The sequence below is a fragment of the Pinus tabuliformis genome, chromosome 7 (genome assembly GCF_031772625.1).
Source record: "Pinus tabuliformis cultivar Carrire ecotype Pingquan chromosome 7, CPIR1, whole genome shotgun sequence".
NCBI lineage: Eukaryota > Viridiplantae > Streptophyta > Pinopsida > Pinales > Pinaceae > Pinus > Pinus tabuliformis.
The window spans coordinates 1,226,928,481-1,226,942,826 of record NC_142293.1 but is presented as its reverse complement, the minus strand read 5'-3'; the positions used below and the strand labels follow the sequence as shown (position 1 = coordinate 1,226,942,826).

At 37.5% G+C, this 14,346-nt stretch overlaps 1 pseudogene; it reads right to left on the bottom strand.

Moving 5' to 3' along the window:
- Positions 1 to 13,144: 13,144 nt before the first annotated feature.
- On the bottom strand, positions 13,145 to 13,676 carry LOC149251807 (PRA1 family protein F2-like; annotated as a pseudogene).
- Positions 13,677 to 14,346: the final 670 nt, after the last annotated feature.

Here is a 14,346-nt window from a genome sequence, read left to right as displayed (position 1 = left end):
AACTTCAACTTACACCTAGGAAGTGCGACCAACATTAGGCAGCGACGATGCGACCTCTCTCAAGGTCGCACAATCACATTTTAAAGCTTAAGAAAATTTCTAAGATGTGACCCTTAGTGAAAATGTGACTGATCACATCCGTTATTTACATTCTTCTTTCACTGGTCGCTAAGTCGCCCTCCAAAGCCTGAAATAAGTTATTGAAAGTGCGACCTTTGCTCAAGTGTGACCATGCGACCTCCACAGGGCACCGTTTTGAATGTGACTAGTCGCATGATCGTGATTGAGGAAGCCAACAACCCTCACGACCCCCAGATTCCGCGACCTCTTAATCTTGCCTGTTCTGTGACTTGCATAACTGATATGAGATGTGAATTGTGTGTGACCCAGAAGTGCGATCTCTCTCTCCGTTGGCCACGTTTCCTACCATAAATCGCAGCCCAAGCCTATGACTTGTTGTAGGTTTTTGGCATGCCCCAAACTCTAGAACGATTTTATCATACACAAGTATTTCATTACATTCAATTATAGACTAAGGAAGTGAATTACATTCAATCATGAAGTGGAAATGTTTATTGTGTTCATCGCAAAACAATCATATTCAAATTCTTACCTTCTATATATATATATATATAGGTATATATATATATATATATATCTATATATCTATATATATATATATAGGTATATATATATATATATATATATATATATATATATATATATATATATATATATATATATATATATATATATATATATATATATATATATATATATATATATAGGTACATATATATATATCTATATATATATATAGGTGCTATATATATATATATATATATACACAAGGAAGGTAAGAATTTGAATATGATTGTTTTGCGATGAACACAATAAACATTTCCACTTCATGATCGAATGTAATTCACTTCCTTAGTCTATAATTGAATGTAATGAAATACTTGTGTATGATAAAATCATTATATATATATATATATATATCTCTCTCTCTCTCTCTCTCTCTCTCTCTCTCTCTCTATATATATATATATATATATATATGGTCATACAAGAGGAGAGACATCCACCACAAAGCAACTATTGGATTTCTTCTCAAACCTTCCAAAAACATTAACAATTTCAATTGAGAAGGACAAAGCAAAAGAGTTTTTTCAAGCCACACCGTCCTTTGTTCTTGATGGGATCAAATCCACACTAGGACACTACAGCCTTGATGATGATTGCTACTTGCATGGGGTATTAACGGGGTTGCTATCACACTAACCATTTAAATGTCAAATCATCATCATCAACATATTGAGGTGTTGGGAATTGAAGCAGGTTAATTGATGTTTCTTATATATACGTTCAGGGAGCAATATTATGATTGATAGTGACTAATTATTGGGAGAAACATCATTGACTGGGAAAATATTTTGCTAGACCGTCTAAGTTACATTAAGCGCTATTATGATGATGCAAATTTTATTCATGTCCATGATCTCCAATACCATAAAAAGGACTTACCAGACTTACCATATGATGGAAACAACACAAATAAAGCTTGGAGGCCAAAGGGAAAGTGAAGGGAAACTAGGGAAAAGGACAAACAACAATAGAGCTACATTCAACACTCATTCCATAGTAGGCCCATGGACAAAACATTGATTGAAGAAGCACGAGACCCTATAAAAGCCACTCTCTCTAACAACACAATGGCATAAAAATTGACCACACAGGGGTCTAAATTTTTTATTTGTTAATATCATTCTTTTAGTTAGTTGATTGTATTTCCAGTATCATCCTTTGTTTAAAAATATGTCTGACCAATGTTATTTGCTTGCAGGTAGAGGGAAGGAAACAAGATGTTGGTCTATGTAGAGGGATTATGATTTCTCATGGAGCTTGTGTAACTAGGGTTTCCTCTAGAAAGAAAGATGGTCCCTTACAAGCTTCAATAACCTTTCAATAAACTCAAAGGCACATCACCAAAATATGGATGAATGCAAGTGAGGCATAGTGGTAGGAAAATAGGCTTGTCTCAGGACTTAGCAATCACATCATTGCAACATATGGGAAACATGTGTTATAGGGTTTACAAGAACCCTCTACATCCTCCTCTACTTCTTCATCATAATGTAAATATCACTCACCATAATGTTAGCAGCTATGCTAAGACTGATTTGAGCATGTAACAGTCATTAGGCCCGAGAGAGTAGTGAGTAAGCTAAAGAGTCACGAGGGTAGCTGAAAGGTCACATGATGAGGTGAAGGGTCACCCTCCACATTTCTATAAATGTTCCCTCATGCCTCATAGGCATGAAGACCTTTAGCACTTGGGTTGAGGCTAGGAATAAATAGTTTATTTGTGCTTGAAAGCTAGAGGCACTCAACTCTTGGAAGCTAATAGAGTGAGTTGTAGTGAGGCTAGGATTTTGCATTAGGAAATGGTATGAGAAACCCACGTTCCACTGGTAAAATTGCAAGATATGTGCTTGTGTTTGCAACAACAATAATAATATGTTCTCCATTTGTAGCACAGATTCCCATGCTTGTTCATAGTGGTTGTATTGGATGTCTAATATTTTCACAACATTTGTATTTGTGCATTCATACATGTAATATGTTATGGACTGGTTCATAGTTATTGTATGTATGTTTGCTTTCGAATTTTTGTTTACTTATTTCTCGCCATGTTGGTGATCTATTGTGAACTAATTTGTAATTAACCACTGGCATGTTCATGTTCATGTATGTATGATTGGGTTTTGGCTTACTGGTCCCTCTCGTGGCATACTCCTTATTGGTGTTGATACTTGCTTCTACCTCTTTTTGTAGTTTGTGAATCTTGTGCTAATTTTGTTTCATTGTATGGGCATTTAATTCTTGTCCCCACTCGGACACCTTCTCATTTGACAGACAAGAGCAAAAACATTGATGGTGGTAGTCGGGCCCACATACCGGATGGGGCTTCTATCCCAAATGGTGTGAGGTCTATTATGACTTCACACCGTGGAGACCCCCTAGCTGTTGGCGGTACATTCCAGCCTGTCAACAAATTTGGCACTAAAAGGAGGGCTAGATGACTAGCTGAGCCCTTGGAGCCTGTATTTAGTCTCATATATGTAAATGGGTCCATCTTGAATCTCTATCCGGGTTGTTTTTCTGAAAACATTAACCTTTCGGTCCCCAGGGAAATAATCTATCACTTGTCACAATGGAAGTTTGATGGCAAGGGTTGAACAACGGTTTGGGACACATGCTTCAAGTTCTTCATTTCTGTCACTCTAACATAATACATTGTAAAGATGTTATCGGAAGGTTGTTTACCCTCATGCTCGAAGGTCGTGTTAAGAAGTGGTGCCACACATTACCTGCAGCTTCCATCCATTCATTTGAGCAACTTATCGATAAGCTCTGACAAGCCTTTGATAGGTACAATTTTCAAGATGTTTTTAAAAGGATAAATGAGCTTAGAATGAAACCTGAAGAATCCCTAGAATATTTTGCTACTAGGTTTGTTCATCTTTGTTGTGAATTCCTAGAGAGAGATGTTGATTAGATGTATTTGAGTGAGGAATTTTAGCGTCTACTTTATGTTTCTCCTCAACACCTCAAATCTGAAACAAATCTCAATTCTGATGATCATCATGATAATCTGCAAGTTACAAATTTCCTAGATTTTATCCCTAATCTTGTCTCGCCTACCTCTCTGAGTCGGGAACAACCTCAAGCCTCTGAGGATGCTCCTCCTCCCGATTTGTTACCCAATGAAATATTGGTCATTAATGGTTTAGATGATGAAAAATGTTTATAGGGAAATGAATCAAATTGTCTTGCTTCCGAAGCTCTCGTACATCCCGTTGAATTTGGACCTGAAAATCAAGTTGATGGAGCATCTCTTCCTGTAGATGAAACCTAAATCGAGTCTGTTAAATATGTGTCTAAATCTATTCTCGAACTTCATTTACCTTTGGGCAATGACTTGGGTCTTATCTCATATAAAGTTGACTGTCCTATCAAATTCATGGACCATGACGTGCATGCTAATTCATTAATCCCTCTGACTAATGCTAATGTGCTGGATGCAAGTTCCAGTGTGATTGGTGCCCCTTCATCTGAACCTTTTCACCCATTATACCCTGATGTACTTTAAGAGTCTACTACACCAACACTTCCTACAAATCATTCAAAACTTTATCCTGTTGATGTTGGTTGTAGTCATGTACATGAGGGCGGTTTTCCATAATCATATTATGAGAATGTTGAATCTCTTATTTCTAATCTCTTCCATCCATAGTCTTTAACAGGTGAAGAAGAATACCTTACATCTCGAAGAATTTAGGATGGTTCTCTCATTGGTACATCTTCACTTTTAACCCAAGAAGATCCTTACGTCCCAGATACCCAATCTGATCGAATTGATGGCTTCAACAATTGTCATTTTATCGAAAACATATTCATTCACACCTCTGGTGATTGTCATTCATATCCATCTGTTGATCCTATGAAGCCATCAAAATTTGATGATTCACCTTTCGAAGGCTTGGGGACTCATTAGGAATTTGAGGCACTTCAGCTTCCGCTGATGGTTATGTCAAGTTCTCACGATCCTGATGAGACCCCTAAACCAAGTCAAATTAGGGTTTCTCTGCTCCACTCTTCTCTCAGCATCATCTTGCTGAATGAAAGCTCATCTTGGAAAGCCTCTTATTCGAGTGATGTTTCTCTAAGCACATCTTTCCATCCCCTATCTTCTGATATGCATCAACCTCTATACCCCAATTCGTTTGTTGAAGGGAGTACATCGGCCATTGTCTCAAATGTTTTTGACTCTTGCCCAGTTGGTATAGAGTGAGAACAGGTAGAAGCAGGTGATATCTTACAATCCACTATATGGGGGGGTACCAATCGCCTAACCTCTCTCTTGCCTGAGACTCTTTCTGTTGGTTGACCTCCTTCTTGTGAATCTAAAGAATTTGATCTTTTGCACCACCAACCTGTCAGTTTTTGGACATCTATTCAAACCAACAATTTATCATTGATGGTTGTCCTATCACAACTAATAATTACCATAGGAATTCACTGGTTGATCTTATGAAACCACCAAAATTTGATGACCTATTGTTTGAAGGTTCAGAGATTTGTCAAAACGATGAGGCGCTTTAGCTCCTGCTGATGGTTATGTCAGGTCCTTGCATCCTCAATGAAATCCTTGGATATCTTCAAACTAGGGTCTCCAAAATTAGGTTTTATATACTTGAATCCACTAGTATCTCAGTTACACCTGGCGAAAACCCCTCTTATCAAAGTCATCAAGTTGATCATCCTTAATAATATGATAAGATTGTTGAATCGCTTGAAGGATCTTATCTGGCAAGTGTCTCTGCAAGCAGGCATCATCTTGCGTCACTTTCCTTGATTTAGGGTTAAGCATGAATGGATGTGTTTCATGGCTAGATGATAATATATTTCAAGTACATCATTCTGTTTACCAGGATTGGATTATAGTTTGGCTTGAATGGTTTTTTCAGACTCATTTTCCTGTAAGTAGACATGACCTTCTTACTGTTGTGCATGTTTCACAGCTGAGCATTTTGGTTTTTGCTCAACTCTTCATGTCGGGTTTGATCGTTGATGTATTTGTCTTTGCAGTTCAGGAATTGCTGCGGTGGTTGCATTGGAAGTTTGATTTCACATCACCTGACCTTCTCTCTAGTTAAATTAGGGTTTTATGGTTTAGACCAGTTAGGCGTTATGTTTTGCTTATTAATTTGCTGATTATGGTTTGCTTCTTAGCATTTGTTTTATGATTTAGATACGCCTTGTTGTGTTTTCTTTATCATAGTTGATCAGTTTTTGCATGACATTAGGAATTTAAACTTGCACTCATATTCTTGCACTACTCATTATTGCATGACCTTCATGAAATCTCTGCATATGCATTGCATTGGTATTTTGATTGCAACTCGTTATTTTCTTCCTTGCATTTACATAACATAGTGTTGCATTGTAGTCTTCCTGTTGCATTACATTATACATTCATCTTCTTGCATATCATACATTGGTCATGGACCTAGCCTTGCATTTTCTCTACGTTGCATGCCACTGCATCAGCCTTCACGAACCTGGAGCCTTTGAGCCTTTGGTGCTATGAATAGCTTTCACACACTTGTTTTCGCATGTTCAAACCTTAAAAGAATTTATTTAACCTCTTCACACGTGTTGAAACCCTATAATAGTTTCTCTGGTCACCTTACCCTAATATCAAAACCCTAATCCTAATGATTGTGTGTGGTTATGATGGTTACTCCAAGAGGTAGATTCTCTTAGAATCGGTCATCAAAGTTACATCCTAGACATATTTCCTACAAGTCTAACTCATTAGCAAGGAAAATATGAATAATTTTCTTGTGGGGAACCCTCAGTTTGAATGACCTATACCCATATCCTAAACCTTGTGCTCATCATGGTCTTGAATATTTCAATGATTTGTTTTTATTATTCACCTGTTAACTGTAGATGACATGTGGAAGCTTGGATTGAGGGAAAAGCTAAACCAAAATATATTTTAGTTTTTGTCAAACAAGAAACAACCTCTCTTTCCCATAAAATAAGTCGAGATCCCTCATCCGCCATAGTGCAATGAATGCCCAATAATAAGTGCTAATGTACAGATGAAAGAAAATGAAATTAAATAAAGGGTAAAGCATCGAGAAAGGCTTCCTATGCAGAGAGGTAATGCAATGACTCCGCCGGGGTACTGACCAGGCTCACTAGCAGTGGAGCAACATTTGTGATTTCTTGAAGTTACTTTGTTGGGGTACTGTCCAAGCCTACTGGTAGCAGAACAACACTAGAAACCTATTTTAAAATTCTGGATACAATAATCCCTTTGCCTTATTCTTTGCATCATCATTAACTACTCGCATGTGTGAACTTCTAAGTGGGTGTTTAATGAGTGGCAGGATCTAGTTGAGACACAGAGAAAGGCAAAATATGTGAAGTTCAAGGTAACGCAAGAGGTACCCATAGTGGTTGTTCAATACTTCCCCGCATTATCATTCAGAGTCAATCTATTGTAAGGATGTAACTAGAGATGTTGTATTCTACCAGTGGTTCACCAATTGTTGTAGTTGCTACAACAACACCCAAAATTTTTGGGCATATCAAAAATTTTGGGCCCCCTCCGCTCGCTCAGCCCATCAGGGTCTCGATAAGGTTTTCAATTGGTTACTCTCCTCACTACCCTTCTTATCAAACCTTATTGATATGCCCATTCACACGTTACACGTTGCACCCGCACATCATGAAATTGACATTATGGTTGCATTAGGGATTTCAAACTTTGTCACTTCTACGATACATTAAAAGTCTCTCGTAACTTTGAAGCTTATCCTTGTATAATGAGCATCGCAATAAGTGGAGGCACTGCATGTGGATGGGAAAGAGTTCAATTTGGTTTTCATTATGTTGACCATATAAGGGTACGGGAGAAACCCTAAATTGTCAAAATAAAGCTTCCCTTCCTCATTTTGACCTAATTCATATGCTTCAAAGGACACATTCTCACCGACATTGTATGACGTCGTGGTAAATATGATTACATGTCATATTCCCCTAAACTCATGACTGGTTCCCATCCCTCACATATATTTTCCTCTACTCATCTTAGTTCCTATGGATGCATTAGGGTTTGTATATTCATTATTTTAATGGTGCATGCTCAAGCCCCATAGAGCTGTGATGTAATTAGTGTACATACTCATTTCCATTGGTCATGCCTCATCTCCCTACTTATTCTCTAGCCTGCATTCTTAAGTTTGGATCCTCATGTGATCACATGACAATTTGAAGGCATAATGTTAAGCATTTTCATGCTAGGGATTCACATGAAATTTCGGTCATTGAGATTATTAGTGATAATGATCATTTATTCCTTCTTGGTATGAGAGTTATAAGAGTGTAAAATGGTCCCACTTCAAAATATAGAAAGTTTCCCAATGCATTGTACAACGAATTGAGGTTTTTTTTTGTTACGTTACCGGCAAGGACCACTATGACGTCATTGATAGGCCATGAACAATATTAAATTACATGGGGGTGACCAACGCCCTATGTTAAGAAAAAACAACTTCTTGAGATACGATTTAAATGACTTCGAATGCCATGGTATGATAAGCCTGAGTCGGAGGGCATATAGCAATAACACTGCAAAAAAGATGTTTCTTGACGGCAATGTCCATACCACATTGATACATACATATTTAAAGTCACCCAATCAAATAATGTGATAGGAGGGACCTGATGAAAACCGCTCAGTGATTAAGATGGTTAAAAGGTTTGAGAGCCACACTCAAATAGACACTGCTAGATTTTGTGGTCCACAAATAACATGATGGAATGGGCATGCAAAGTATTTGTTCTCTATGATGCTTGGTATGATGGAGATCTCTCTATTTAGGAAGCTATTGAAATCGAACATTATATCTTAAGGGACAATGTAGTCAGTTTTGATAAGTTGAAGGAAAATAATACACAAAATGTGATATTTGAAGCAGCTACCTCAGTTACTAATTCCCAGATTTTGGAGCTAGGAGGAAATCAAGGAAGAATTGAGTTTGTTTAGTCTCCTTTGGCTCGATGCTTCAGGTTGTTCCATAAAATTGTTTCAACAAATTAGTGAAGTAACATTTGTGCTCATGGGTATGACTTCAAGCTCAGATGGTCCAACTGAAGGTCCCAACCTTACTGGTGTTGGTCAAATCCGATTGATGCCTGACATGAAGACAATGTGCGATTTGTCATGGTCTAACCAAGAGAAGATCACATTAGTTGATATGCATTTAAAACTCAGCCATCCTTGGGGATACTTCCCAAGGACAACCTTACAAAGAGTTGTAATAATAGTGGAAGAAGAATTTGGCCTGGTTGTGAATGTTGATTTTGAGAGTGAGTTCTACATTATGAGGAAAGTGACAAGAGAGGTTAATAACAAGTGGGAGCCCATTGACTCCACATTATATTGCTCAACTTTAGGATTTGATGTTGCAACTCATGTTATGATTCGAAGTTGTTGAAGCTCTCCACGGTTCATAGATTTCCCACATCATTGGATGATTTTGTTACAAAGCTTAAAAAGAATGAAGTCCTGAAGAACCTTATTGGAGATAAGCTCATGAATGCAGTGATCGTTATCGTGAGGCTAAAATGCGATATTATTCAACCAATGATGATGTTATGAAAGAATTCAGATCCACCCAGGTAGAATAAAACTAGGTATAATTTCTCAGTTGTTGAAGCAACAAGCAAAGTTGGATGGTCGAAGAGCTCTTGGGCTCATTTTGCCATTGCATAATCCCTGAGTTCAACCCTTGACTAGTCAAATGTCCACACCGGTCACAGAGTCACATGTATAAATTCAAATTACACATGAGAAGCGTGACCAACATTAGGCAGTGACCATGCGACCTCTCTTAAGGTCGCACAATCGCGTTTTAAAGCTTCAGAAAATCTCCAAGATGCGATCCTCAGTGAAAATGCAATGATTACATCTCTTATTTACAATCTTCTTTTACTGGTCAGTCCCACTCCAAAGCCTCAAAGAAGCAACTAAAGGCGCGACCTTTACTCAAGTGTAACCATGCGACCTCCACAGGGCATCGTTCTGAATGTGACTAGTCGCAAGGTCACATGATCAGATTGAGGGAGCCAAAAGCCCTCACAAACTCCTCAGATTTCCCGACCTCAAAACCTCGCATGTTCTGCATCTGGCATAACTGATATGGGATGTGAATTACATGTGACTCTGAAGTGTGGTCTCTTTCTCCGTTGGGCACGTTTCCTACCATAAATCGTAGCCCAAGCTTATGACCTCATGTAGGGTTTCGGCATGCCTCAAACTCTAAAATGATTTTATCATAAACAGGTCTTGCATTACATTCAATTATAGACTAAGGAAGTGAATTGCATTCGATCATGAAGTGGAAATGTTTATTGTGTTCATCGCAAAACAATCATATTCAAATGCTTACCTTCCTTATATATATATGACCATACAAGAGGAGAAACATTTGCCACAAAGTAACTATTGGATTTCTTCTCAAACCTTCCAAAATCATTAACAATTTCAATTAAGAAGGACAAAACCAAAGAGGTTGTTCAGGCCTCACCGTCCTTTGTTCTTGATGAGATCAAATCCCCATTATGACACTACAACCTTGATGATGATCACTGCTTGCATGTGGTATTGACAAGGTTGCTATCACACTAACCATTTAAATGTCAAATCATCATCATCAACATATTGAGGTGTTGGGAATTGAAGCAGGTTAATTGATGTTTCTTATATATACATTCAAAAAGCAATATTATGATCGATAGTGTCTTATTTCTTGAAAAACATCATTGATCAAGAATTTTTTTGCTAGACCTTCTAAGTTACATTAAGCACTATTATGACGATGCAAATGTTATTCAGAGCCATGATCTCCAATACCGTCAAAAGACTTACCCTCAGATGGAAACAACACAAATGAAGCTTGCAGGCCAAAATAAAAGTGAAGGGACACTAGGGAAAAGGAAAATCAACAATAGAGCTACATTCAACACTCATTCCATAGTAGGCCCATGGACAAAACATTGATTGAAGAAGCGCAGGGAGACCCTATAAAATCCACTCTCTCTAACAACACAGTGGCACCACAATTGACCACACAGGGGTCTAAATTAGTTATTTATTAATGTCATTCTTTCAATTAGTTGACTGCATTTCAATTATCATCCTTTGTTTAAAATTATGTATGACCAATGTCATTTGTCTGAAGGTATAGGGAAGGAAATGAGATGTTGGTCTATGTAGAGGGATTAGGGTTTCTCATGGAGCTTACGTAACTAGGGTTTTCTCTATCAAGCAAGATGGTCCCTTACAACCTTCAAGAAACTTTCAATAAACTCAAAGGAAAATCACCAAACAATTGATAAATGCAAGTGAGGCATAGTGGCAGGAAAATAGGCTTGTCTTAGGACCTAGCAACTGCATCATTGCAACCTATGGGCAATAAGTGTTCTAGGATTTCCAAGAACCCTCTACATCCTCCTCTTCTTATTCATGGTAACGTAAATATTTCTCACCATAATGTGAGAAACTACACTAAGACTGATTTGAGCATGTAAGAATCATCGGGCCTGAGAGATAAGTGAGTAAGCTCAAGAGTCATGAGGGTAGCTGAAAGGTCACATGAGGAGGTGAAGTGTCACCATCCATATTTCTATAAATGTGCCCTCATACCTCATAGGCATGGGGACATTTAGCACTTGATTTGAGGTTAGGAATAGATCGTTGATTTTTGCTTGAGAGCTAGAGGGACTCGACTCTTGGAAGCTAGTATAGTGAGTTGCAGTGAGAGTAGGGTTTTGCATTAGGCAATGGTATGAGAAACCCATGTTCCACTGTTGGGCTTTTACAAATTGCAAGATATGTGATTGTATTTGCAACAACAATAATAAAATTTTCTTCATTTCTGGCACTGATTCCCATGCTTGTTCATAGTGGTTGTATTGGTTGTCTGATATTTTCACTACATTTGTATGTGTGCATTCATACATATATTATGTTATGGACTGGTTCATAGTTGTTGTAGTTATGTTTGCTTTGGAATCTATTTTTACTTATTTCTTGCCATGCCATTGATCTATTGTGAACTAATTTGAAATTAACCATTGGCATGTTCATGTTCATGTATGTCTGATTGGGTTTTGGCTCACTGGTCCCTCTCGTGGCATACTCCTTATTGGTGTTGAGACTTGCTTGTACCTCTTTTTGTAGTTTGTCAATCTTGGGCTGATTTTGCTTCATTGTCTGGACATTTCATTCTTGTCCCCACTCTGACACCTTCTCATATGACAACCAAGAGTGGAAACATTCATGGTGGTAGCAGGGCCCACATACCGGATGAGGCTCTTATCCCAAACGGTGTGAGGTATAATCGAGACTTCACACCGGGGAGACCCCCTCGCTGTTGGCGGTACATTCCAGCCCGTCAACAGTTGCATAAGGAAGGTTTCATCTACCCCATAACTTACACATAAGAGGTTTCAAAAGCACTTGTTATTATGAAAAACATGACACCATTTAGATTTTTATTGACTTATAGGATTTGAAACACGTGGTTTCAAAAGATAATTTCCCTACTATGAAAATTACTAGAGAGAAATATAAAATTACTAATAGAAGATTAAAAAGAGCCTACAACAGAAAACACACATAAACACAATGTTTATCTTGGAATACCCTAATGTGGGTAAAATGTAGTTAACAAACTATTTTATTAGTGTCCCTTGGTCAAACATGATCAAGCTAACCAAATGAGTCTTCACCACTCGCATCCTTGGTACATTACAATAAATTATTCCTAATATTTTGAAAGGATTCATTACATGTAGTCCATGTGCACAAAAACCATGGACAACTAGAACCATGTGCCTAAAACCATCAATGTTTGACTGAGCAACTTTGACTCTTGCACTAAGTCAATTTTTACCTAATAATCCCTCGTTAAACCTTGACTTGGGGTTTCCCTTGACCAAATTCAACCAAACCTGCCAAGTGAGCTAACACCACTCACCTTCAGGCCGTACCCCTCTAAAAGTTTATATCCAGGGTATATGGTAATTTGGCATGCCCCCTATCACATAGGTCTAATGCCATATCTACCATTAATTTCCCAAGGGTACACATGCCTTACTAGATCTTACAATTGTATGCTCATTTACATGTAAAAGTTTTCAACTCCAGTAAGCTATATATATATATATAAACAAATATAGCCATTTGTGAGGGTTGAAAAACTTTACACATATAAAACAAAGACAAAAAACAACAACAATTTCTACCAAAATACAATAGGAATGATGGAGGAGAATATTTCTCGACAATGAAGCACTTGATTTTGTGAATCCAACACATATCATTTCCTTTATTCCAACCAAAGTACAATATATCCTTAAAAATAGATAGTTTACAACCACCAACCCACAACTGATATGAGTTCTATTTTTTTCGAGCTAGTTAATCTGAAAAGGTCTCAATCTTGATCGATCCAGTAAGGCTTTGATCAACCCTTTTTTATAAAGGTCTTTTATATCATACCTTAGTTGTTGAAACACGAACATTGTTGTCCATAACTGATAACAACCCCCAACAACAACCTCGTCATCATTCAAAACAAATCCTTATGATGTTGAAAGGTAGTGTGAACAACCACAATCATCATAGCAATCAAAAGCCCAATCAAGAAGGGCATGGTGGAATGTGCCAACATAAGTGCCACAGATGTCATAATGTTTAATACTAATTATCCCCTCATTCAAGATCCAATTGAACACCACCATGGGTCATCTTTGAATAAATAAAGGAAACCCCATGCCATGAACATGATGATGAGCACCATTAAGGTGATTGGATGCCACAATAGAGACAAAAAGATGATACCTATGGTAATGAAGGCACTATTGACTTGAAAATAACCCACATTTCTTTGAATACGAACGAAAGTATTTGCAAATGAAATAGGATTTCCAAATGCAATGCATGACATAATATTGCTTCGTGCATGCACTAGGTGCAAAGTATCTCCCCAGTTTCCCTCGGGTATTCGAAGTAGCCCATCTACCATGGCACTATAGGTATTATTCCATAGCGTGTCCAAAATTTTGAGTGACTTGTCTTTATTAATAAACAAACCTAATTCTTATTCACTGGATTCGATTGAATGTCACCCATTTCACCCATTGTATCCTCCTAGTTGAATCCCTCAACAACCATTTTGACACAAATCTCTGTGTTGATGTATGTGGTTGCCATTGCTTATTTTATGTTTTATTAGGAATATTTTTGTTACAATTAATTATATCGAGTTAAAAATGTGTTGGACTGACCGTTGTACCTCTGGTAATTGATCACATGGATTAACCACCACCCCTGGGTGTTGAATTTTGGTAGCTACATTTAATATTCCTTAATTGTATTAGCCCACCAAAGAAAAGGAAAATACAAATTTTAATTCAAGTTGGCTCCAAATAAAAGAGAGAAAAATAAAATTTTGAAATTAAAAATTTAACCTCCAAAAGGTCAACTCGACGCTCCAAGAAGTACAAGTTGGCTTAGTGAAAAGACACACCTATTCAACTTCTACAACAACTATATATTTATACTCATCCTTACCCATTTGGAGTAATTTAGATCATCCAAAAGATTGTTTAATTTATGTTCACACGTGAAAAGGAGAGCGAGAGTTCATGAGATATGTTTGGCAAGCATTAATCAAATTTTCTAAGGCAAGATTT